This window comes from Nicotiana tomentosiformis, chromosome 12, assembly GCF_000390325.3.
Source record: "Nicotiana tomentosiformis chromosome 12, ASM39032v3, whole genome shotgun sequence".
Classification (NCBI taxonomy): domain Eukaryota; kingdom Viridiplantae; phylum Streptophyta; class Magnoliopsida; order Solanales; family Solanaceae; genus Nicotiana; species Nicotiana tomentosiformis.
Genome location: NC_090823.1, coordinates 107,551,095 through 107,561,328, shown reverse-complemented (window position 1 = coordinate 107,561,328; position 10,234 = coordinate 107,551,095). Strand labels below are relative to the sequence as shown.

General features: G+C 33.3%; 1 pseudogene; it reads right to left on the bottom strand.

The window, feature by feature from the left end:
* Positions 1–2,164: 2,164 nt before the first annotated feature.
* Positions 2,165–3,855, bottom strand: LOC104112830 (zeatin O-glucosyltransferase-like; annotated as a pseudogene).
* Between the last annotated feature and the right edge of the window lie 6,379 nt (positions 3,856–10,234).

The following is a 10,234-nucleotide window of genomic DNA, read 5'->3' as shown; positions in this document are numbered from 1 at the left end:
CAAACTCAAACTTCTCCGAAATGATCCGAAACCACCCTGAAACTCATCCGGAACCTCTCGGACATAAACCATATATAAATTTCAATCATAAAACATGCTACGGACATGCTAGCGCACTCAAAATACTGAAAGGATATCGTCTTGACCCGATATTGATCATCGTCAAACTCTCAAATTTTTTAACTTTACTAGTTTTTCAACCAATGATCCAAAAATACACCTAAGCCCCTCGGGACCCGTCAAATCATACCAACTAAAACATCATATGAACTTAGTCGAAACTTCAAATTATATCGAACAATGCTAGAACTACGAATCATACCCCAATTCAAGCTTAATGAAACTAAGAAACTTTAACTTCTACATTTAATGCCAAAACCTATCAAATCACGTCCGATTGACCTCAAATTATTTACACAAGTCATAAATGACATAACGGACCTATACAAATTTTCAGAACTGGATTCCGACCCCGATATCAAAAAGTCAACCCCCCGGTCAAGCTTCCCAAAAATTTTATTTTCGCCATTTCAAGCCAAATTCCACTACGGACTTCCAAATAATTTTTCATACAGAACTATTGGAACCATGAGAATTTGAATCCGAGATCGTTTACTCAAAAGTCAACTCTCCGGTCAACTCTTTTTATTTATGCTTCTAAATAAGGATTGTTCTTTTAACTTAATTCAGAATCTTCAGTAAATCAAACTCGACCACACCCGTGGGTCATAATACATATTGCGAAACTACTCGAGATCTTAAGTCACTGAACGGGGCATTAATTCTTAAAACGACAAGTCGGGTCATTACAATACAAGTTACATGGTATCTCTTACAAACTTCATAAATCTATCAAGGTCCGGAGGAATTTTCGTTGGTGGTGGCAGAAAAGTAGCTGGGTCATCGCCACTTCCGGACGAAACAACATCCTCCGCAAGTTTAGCTAGCATTTCTTCGTAAGCTTTGTCTTCATCTGGTTGTGATTCAGCAAGTTCAAAATTTCTTCTTTCCGACCGGATCCAATCTCTGAAAAGTACTGATTTTTCCAAGATCTCCCTCATAGACGCTCTATAATCACCGAGTTGAAGTCTTGATTGACTGAAAGCGCTATCGGATGCCACTGTTGAAGCTTGAATAGTTAAAATATCTCGGGTCATCCTTGAAAGAACCTGAAAGTATTTTTCTTTGTCCTTCCACCATTCCAAAAGATTAAAGGAGCCGTCGGGATTCACTTCCTCAATTCCCTGCGACAAATAAACTTCAAACTTATTTAGTTGTAAAAAATCACTACTACTAGAACCTTGAGAACTCCTAAGCCCTGCCCAAGCACTAAGTGCTCTTACTCTCGCAGTTCTTTTAGATGATTGAGAATCAGAAGAAGAAGGAGTTGGAATATTTGGTCTAGCATGATTTAATGCAACTTGATAAGTATTAAAAATAGTTTGAGCATTTATTCTAATTGTGGCTATTGCTTCCGGAAGTTGAGACAATTCTTCATCTTCAAGTGCTAAACCATTATAAATAGTTTCATACCAAAAATGAGGACCTCCTAATTTCATACAAGGATTTAACAAAGCAGAAAAACCATAAATAGGGGAATAGAAAAAAAAAATTAAACTTTTTTCTCATATAATCAATAGCAAATTTATAAATTTCTGATGCCGACACCGTACCAACAATGCCGACACCGCACCAACAATGCACTTATTATTTTAGTAGAACAATAATCCTCGTTCACATGGGATAGGGAAGATTTTCAACATCATATATCAACCAATATATGTTTTTCTTTTCGCTTATTATTGGTCGAATTTTAGTGTACTCTAATAGTGTATAATAGTTTTATACCATTATGCTAAACTACCTGCAACAATAAGTAGTATTTACTAACCTGAAAGGTAAAAAGTAGATAACCTAGTATAACCAAGTTAAATTAAATTGATGTAATAAAAAATTTACACCGAAATATATACTACACATTTTATTTTATTTTATTTCATATGAACCTGTTTTATTGAGTATAAAGTTAAAGAAAGAAACGAATATTTTTGTAACTTGTAATCTTAAACATATCATTAAATTTGTGTTAGTATACGACTTTTGAAGTTTATGGTCTTATTATAACATTTGTATGACTATAAAAGCTTAACATTAAAGGTAAAATAAATCATTCTTCTTGGAATATAATGAAAATATGAAATAGCTCAGGTCACATAATTAAACGGGAATAAATGTATTAAAGGAGCATAACTTAAATCCTTAACGGTAAATATTTATCTAGTGATGTGACCAATGAAAGACTCCAATTCCTTCCTTGTCACGCCGCCTTCCACCACCGACTTCCGAATAGCCACTCCTAAATCCGCCGCTCTTTTACGAATCTCGTTTCCTTCATTGCTCAACACCAGTGTTTTCACAGCTCTTTCAACAGTATTTGATGTTACTACTTCATTTCTACGTTCCCAATTATTCACAAGAATTCCAACTTTCAGAAATTTCGATATTAAAATGCTATTTCTTGGCTGATCAGAATGCATGGGCCATGCAATAATAGGAACTCCCATTGAAAGACTCTCCATGCGCGAATTCCATCCACAATGGCTCATAAATCCACCAATTGAAAAATGTCCTAATATCTCTAATTGTGGTGCCCAATCTCTTACTATTATTCCTTTATTCTTAATTCTTTCTTCATACCCATTTGGAAGTTCCATTTTTCTCACTTCTCCTGAAAAAATATCTCCTTTATCGGCATCTCTCAATGCCCAAATGAGCTTTGTCTCACTTCTTTCTAATCCTATACAAAGCTCTTTAATTTGTTCATCAGTTAATGAAGTTGTTGTTCCAAATGAAATAAAGATGACGGATTTTGGAGATTGTTTATCAAGCCATGTCAAACATTTGTGACGTTGCCCGATTGATGAATTGTTGCTTGAACTACTAGTCATCACTGGATTGAATGGACCTATACCCCAGTGCATTTTGTTTCTTTTTATTGGTTCTTTTTCTAGTAAATTCATGAATTTTCCTTCTATGACTCTGCTTGTGTTGTAAATATTTCCAGTGTCAGAATTTGAGTATTTCCTTTGTGCAGCCATGAAATCCATGAACTCTGACGTAAAACAACCTTCAAATTTTCGGGAAAACAAAAAAACAAAATAAGAGAGATGGTAAATGTAAGAGATCATAGTAAATTCAGAAAATTTACACCCAAGATATATTTGGGTGTTTGACGAAAAGTAAACATAAATGAGTTTAATATGGTGTAAAAAATACAGGGGCATAGGCACCTTGTTCCAAGCGGTGTCACGTGACACCGCTTCGTCGAAATATTTTCGTAATATGTATGTATAAATAACAAATAACATTAAAATATTAGGTATAAATATAAAAAATAACGCTACTTGTTGTGACAAGTAATTTATTTATTTGTTCATTTTTCATATATTGACCCCACTTACGAAGATTTCTGCATAAGCCGTTGATGAAATAGTTCTACAATTCGGTTAGTTATAGGATAAATATTAATAAAATAAATTTTTTGATGACATTAATCACTACTTCGATAATTATGGCTACTGACCTACTATCACAAATTAAAATTTGATGATAGTGTAAAAAAATACTTATTTTATCGGTGTATATAACTTGAATCCAATATAAAAATAAAAAAAACAACCTGTAAGAGATGGTACGTTTTCTAGTATTCGGGCTTCAATAGGGAAAGGCTTTCCCATAGATTCCCAAAAGGAACAAGAAAATAGTAAAAGCTGACACACTATGAAAGTTGTAGGACCCAGCATTTGGTATTGAAGTGAAATCTTGAACAACATAAGCCATTAGAGAGTCATGAATAACAATAATTCGACGTGCATTTGGTGATAAAAAAACGTAGAAGTGAAGCCACAGGCTCTCGAAGATGAGACGACGATGATTCGAATGAAGGTTGAAGGTGTGAAGGGAATTTAATGGTGGAATTAGGATTTGGAGGTGGTGACTGAAATGGAGGTGTTGGCCATAGAATATGTATGATGTTATAATTTATTAGTTTGACAAAGTAAGATGAATGTTGTGTGTGTATATATATATATATATATATATATATATTTATTTATTTATTTTTTTTATAGAATTTGACCTAAAGGAATTTTGATGCTCTTTGTATCTATGTTTACGAAAAGCTTCTTGCTTGTTCATTTATTCTTATTTTTATTAACAAAAAGAGTATCAAAATCTAAATCTTGGATAAATTTGAATTTGAGTGGATACAGTTCATTTGGATAGATGGAACTAAAAGTAGCATCTCAGTAGAAATGCCGTAATATATGCAGTTATAGAACTTGCACTGGAATGAATTCTTATCAATGTCGAGATAAACATAAGACTAGGCAGTTATAAGAGACTAAAAAATACTCCACTAAATATCACACTTGGGATTTAAAGTTGTTACCCCCTTTATCATTACACTAAAATTTTCCATTATGCTAAGAGAAAATATTATTTTTTTCGTACTTGTACATTATATATAATTCTCCCAAAGGGAATCCTTTATAACTACATATTGCGGCCCCTGGGTCTAGGATATACGCTGTCGGAACACTGATAAGAAATTGCACTTTGTGTATAGGAAGAAGACAATCTCAACGCGAAATAACTTCCACTAACAATATCCTTTTTTTATATAAACTAAGTAATATTTTCATGAGTCGACAGTCGACAGTGCATAAATATGGAATGTCATTCAGTCACCTAAATGATGAATAGAAAATAGAAAATATTAATGCCGATCATGTCAAACGAGTCGACATCTCTGTTAATGTGAAAAGTTCTTTTTGAATTGACAACAAACACTGATCATGGAGCAGCCCATGTCCCTAGCTTTTAATAAAAAGGTCCTTAACGAATATTGCATGTCACTATATATAGTATATAATAATATATCAATTAATATTTGGTTTATCTGATATTGGCTTGGCTACATATTATGTATATTCCATTCTAGGTGTGTTAGTATTAGATAGTATTCTCATGTCAGATTAGTATAGACGAACTTGATTCTCTTTATCCTTTGATGGAAACTCTCGTTAAGTTGCAAATAACTGATCGACATGTAATATAAAACACGTGAAATTGATATTGACAAGTCACTGTACATGTGTTTTTATGTTAACAAGTCTATAGTGTACATGTGTTAGATAATTCTAATTCTAATTCTAATGTACATATCTTGGTCTTTGTTCAATGAATTTGACTTTTTAAGTACTGTTTCAACAAATAGGAAAGCAACAACGTTTTTCATGATTTGACTTTGTGTCGGGGCAGAATTCTAAGTTTGTGTACATATATTGATGCTTCTTTTGAAAAACAAAAAAACAGCTATCTGTAACAGTTACTTGCCATTTCTTGTGCAGAGCACTAGCAGATGATACTACACTCCATTTATGAGTTTAAGTTAATCCTACTAACTCTTGTACTGGACTTCATAAATTGATTGATTTTGATAATAATATTTTTTTAATGCCCTCTCTGAAACCATCTACCCATTTATTTCCTCATGCAACTGTAGCCTTTAATTTGATTAAGGACTTAAAAATAAACTCTTCACTTTATCACCGCTTGCCCTTGACTCTTACTTTAAGTCTAACTTAACCCTAAAAATAAATTTATAAAAGTAAGAATAGCCCGAAATCATATAAAGAAACCAAGACACTCATTACTTACCGATATGAGACAGCTCAACATCATCCTAGCTCTATGGCACGGGGCATATTTCATGCGAAGGATCCTGAGATGTTAGTTGATCTTTGACTCGTTTCAAGACCAAAAGCGATCAATGAAAGCACATTAATCTCATGAACCAAACGCAAATATTTTGTTTGGTTTTAAGAGGAAAAGAATTTTGGAAATCTTTTTTCAAAAACTAAAATCAAGAGGTGTTGGAAAGACAAAATCAAACTGTTTTTTAAGGATATCCATTATTCTGAAATTGGTAGTTAGTTCCTTCATGGTGACTCAATTCATTCTATTCTATATTTTTTTCTATATGTACAAATCTTCAGAATCTTGTCTTTTTCAGTTTTATATTCCATGAAGGACATCGAATTAAGTTATTTTCCTATAATGAAGGGTCCAATTGGAAAAGCTCTAACAGGTGGAAACTAATATTCCACGTCAATGATTAAAAAGATCAGAATATTAGTTCAAAGAAATAAAGTGATACATCGAGTAGTTCTACAAATTTAATGTATAACTAAATTATATATCAATAACGCCAACCATAGAAAAGATAAATTATTAATTCAAGAAGTCCAAACAGTGATTTGAACTTCCTATTTCCTGAAGTGGAAGGGGGTTTGGCTATTTTTGGACACAATAAGTATTGGACCGCATGTAGCAAAGTATATGGCAGAAATGTATGAAGATGAAGTTCATAAATAGAAGTCGTTGCAATTTGATAGCTGATGATAAGATGCCATTAAAAGTAGGAACCCGAATAGATGTCTTGTTTTGTGTCTATTTTCTGTCATTGATCTATTTCTGTCACCAAATAAGGCAATATAGAGGACTGTGTGTGTGCCACTATTTTGTAAGTATGCATTTTATTTTACTCTTAATAAATATGGATAAGGAGAATAGTAAAAAATTCGTTTTGGGCATTTGCATCAATACCCAGTTTTGGGGTCATAATTGAAGTTATATCCACTTTATACAAAACTTTGCAAGTCTACTAATGTTAAGATCAACTTCAGACTTATCGGGTTTGAAGTTGAAAAAGATTAGTTTAAAGTGCAATGCACTTAAGGCCAATTAAGTCTAATGTGCACAAATTGCAGTTAAGATGCACTTAAGGTCAAATAGGTCAGAAATGTAACAAATGTTTTCATGCACTTAGAACCAAATAGGTCTGAAGTGAAAAAATTACACTTCAAATTCACGTAAGGCCAAATAGGCCTGAAATGCAAACTACCCAGAAATAGAAACTTGTTCTTCGAATTTCAATAATCCAATATACGATTTAATACCTAAATCTACTCCAAATGGGCTCAAATTTAAAACAGCCTCCAAATATCATTAAGAACAAACCACAATCATCAATTTGTCAAAACAACAATAAATCTAATAAACTCATTTTGCAAAGAAGAAGAAGAAGAAGAAACCCTAAGCAATAGTAAAAAATAAAGTGTCACAACAACTCACTACTGTAAAATACCAACCACCTTAAAACATGCTCGCAAACACCATATAATTCGATGTCACCTTTATTTTCACAACGCAGAAGAAGAAGAAGAAGAAGAAGAAGAAGAAGAAGAAGAAGAATAAGAGGAGGAGGAGGAGGAGGAGGAAGAGGAGGAGGAGGTGGAGGAGGAAGATGAAGACAAAGAGGGGGAGGAGGAAGAGGAGGAGAAGGAGAAGGAGAAGGAAAAGGCATGAAATTGTCTATACTTTGGGTGTTGGTTAAAAAAAATTTAAAAGTTGGTACTGGTTAAATGGGGCAACCAAATAGGGAGCCCCGTAAAATTTGTACATCCGTTTTCTTAACTGGTGCAAGGTTAAACTTAAAAGGTGTTAAGAGGCCGGGTCATTCCAGGCCAGTCTTGGCAAAAATCAGCATGGCAAGCCTCAGTATCGGTCTGCCATTAACGATATTAACGGGTCCTGATCCCAGCCGATTAAAATTGGGCCTAGAACGGTACCGTGTTTAAAAATTGGGCGGGGCTAGGACATACATATATATATAAAATAAAAAAAAAAAAATAAAATATATATATATATATATATATATATATATATATATATATATATATATTATTTTTATATATCTAATTTTTATTTTAATGTTATGAATATTCTAACTTATAAATAATAATTTTAATTTATACGAAGTGAAAGTAAAAATATAAAATTTCCTCTATAAATAATATTTGGATAAAAAATTTCAAAGGCTTAAGAGCTTTATATTTCATTAAGATAATATCATAGTACATTAAACATGAAGATCTTTAACTTATAATTTGCAAGTTTTTTAAAAAAAAATTAAACTTTCAAATTAAATTTTACATTTTACAACAACCAAATTAAAGTAAAAAGAGTACATTCAAATTTGGATTTAGTCTTTAAATATTTTACATTTGCCTAGTAAGTTCTTCGTAGTCAAAATGAACTTCATGGTTAGCTTCTAGGGGGTGTTAAATTCATATGGGCAACTATTTGTCAATATATTTCTAAGTTCCTCGTCCTCTTATTTATCTACATCTTCACGTCTTTGATTTCTTCGCTCCGATCTTTCAATCGCTGAAACATACTAGAACTTACAACGCATTACTTCCCAATGAGTGATTACTTGTTGTCTTGCTTGACTAAGTGTGCTCTCTGATGAAACGATTGAAATTGGCACATTTAGTATGTCCCGAGTCATTGCCAAAAGAACGGAAAACTACTTTTCATTTTTCTTTCACCATGCCAACAGTGAAAATTCCTTTGTGTAGGCTCCGTTTGCTTTTGCAAGTAGATTTGAAGTACATCCATATTTCTGTTGTTTGTTTTTATGGAGCATAGTAAGACCGGTCATGATGTATGGGACTGAGTGTTGGCCTGTTAAGAACTCACATATCTAGAAGATGAAAGTAGCAGAAATGAGGATGTTGCGGTGGATGTGCGGGCACACTAAGATAGATAAGATTAGGAATGATGATATTCGGGAGAAGGTGCATGTGGCTCACATTGATGACAAGATGCGGGAAGCGAGGCTTAGATGGTTCGGACATGTTCAGAAGAGAAGCCCAAATGCTCTGGTACGGAGGTGTGAGCAGCTGGTTACGGAGGGCACGAGAAGAGGTAGAGGGCGGCCTAAGAAGTTTTGGGGAGAGGTGATCAGGAAGGATATGGCGAGGCTCCAGATTTCCGAGGACATGACACTTGATAGGAAGATGTGGAGGTCAAGTATTAGGGTTGTAGGTTAGGAGGTAGTTGAGTCGTGCCTTACTTCGTAACATGGTGAGACTAGCCATGTAGGGTATTTTTCTAAGATAACTAGTGGGAATGTTGTGGCTTACTATTTCTCTTTTCAGTGCAGGTCCTATTTACTAGCTATCGCTTTTGCTTTACATATTTCTTCTAGATTTCATGAGGTTCCTATTTTTCTTATGACTGTTGTGGTGATACTAATATTTACTAATATTGTCTCCCTTTACTTTGCATTCTTTCTTCTGGATTTCATGGTGTTCCTATTTATCCTATGATTGTTGTTGTGATACTAATATTATCTCCCTTTTTGTCCCTTTTGTCTTTTTATTTTTTTGAGCCGAGGGTCTTTCGGAAACAGTCTCTCTACTCCTTCGGGGTAGGGGTAAGGTCTGCGTACACACTACCCTCCCCAAATCCCATTAGTGGAATTTTACTGGGTTGTTGTTGTTGTAGTTGTTGTTGTGTTTTTACGGAGCATAGTGTAGACCAAATTTTAAAATCATCAAGGCTATCATCTTCATCCGTAATAGCAGATGTTGTAGCAGAACTAGAAGGAAGATTGGGGTTATTAATAGAAGGATTTAAAACAACACCGATTAGGTTAATAGGGGGAATATGAAAAGAATTTTTTTAAACTTTTCTTGCATTGTTTCAACAACATCTTTATATTTTTCTTTCTTCTTGAAATTAGAGAGTAAAAGAGAAATTTCAATTATATATATTAATACTTTAGCATTAGTAGGGTAATAAGCTCTAGAAAACTCAACATAGCCACATAAAATTTATGTAAAAATTTAACATCATTAATGGCATCTCAAATATTAATTGTTATCATACGGTTAGGATCGATATAATTCGCATTAGCAACTTTAGTTATAGGCAATTTGTATTTATAGAATATTTTAAGAACATATATACATAATTTCACCGAGTAATGATTTCATCTCGCATGAATCTTGGGGTGATGTTATGTTCAGTACACTTATCCTTAAATTCTCTAATTCTAAGGTGTCTATTATTTTCTTCAATAACACTAGTGACTCTTCTAACTAGAGTAATCTCATTCAAAAATAAATCAAGGTCACTTTTAATAATTAAATTATAAACATGACATGCACACCTAACATGAAAGATATCATCAAGTGGTGGGTTCAAATGCAGTTCTAATAGTGAAATAGCGACATATTAGTTAAAAGCATTATAAAAAGACAGACACAACACTTTTTTTTTATTAAGATTGTAATATGCCACGAGTTCACAAATGGCAGTA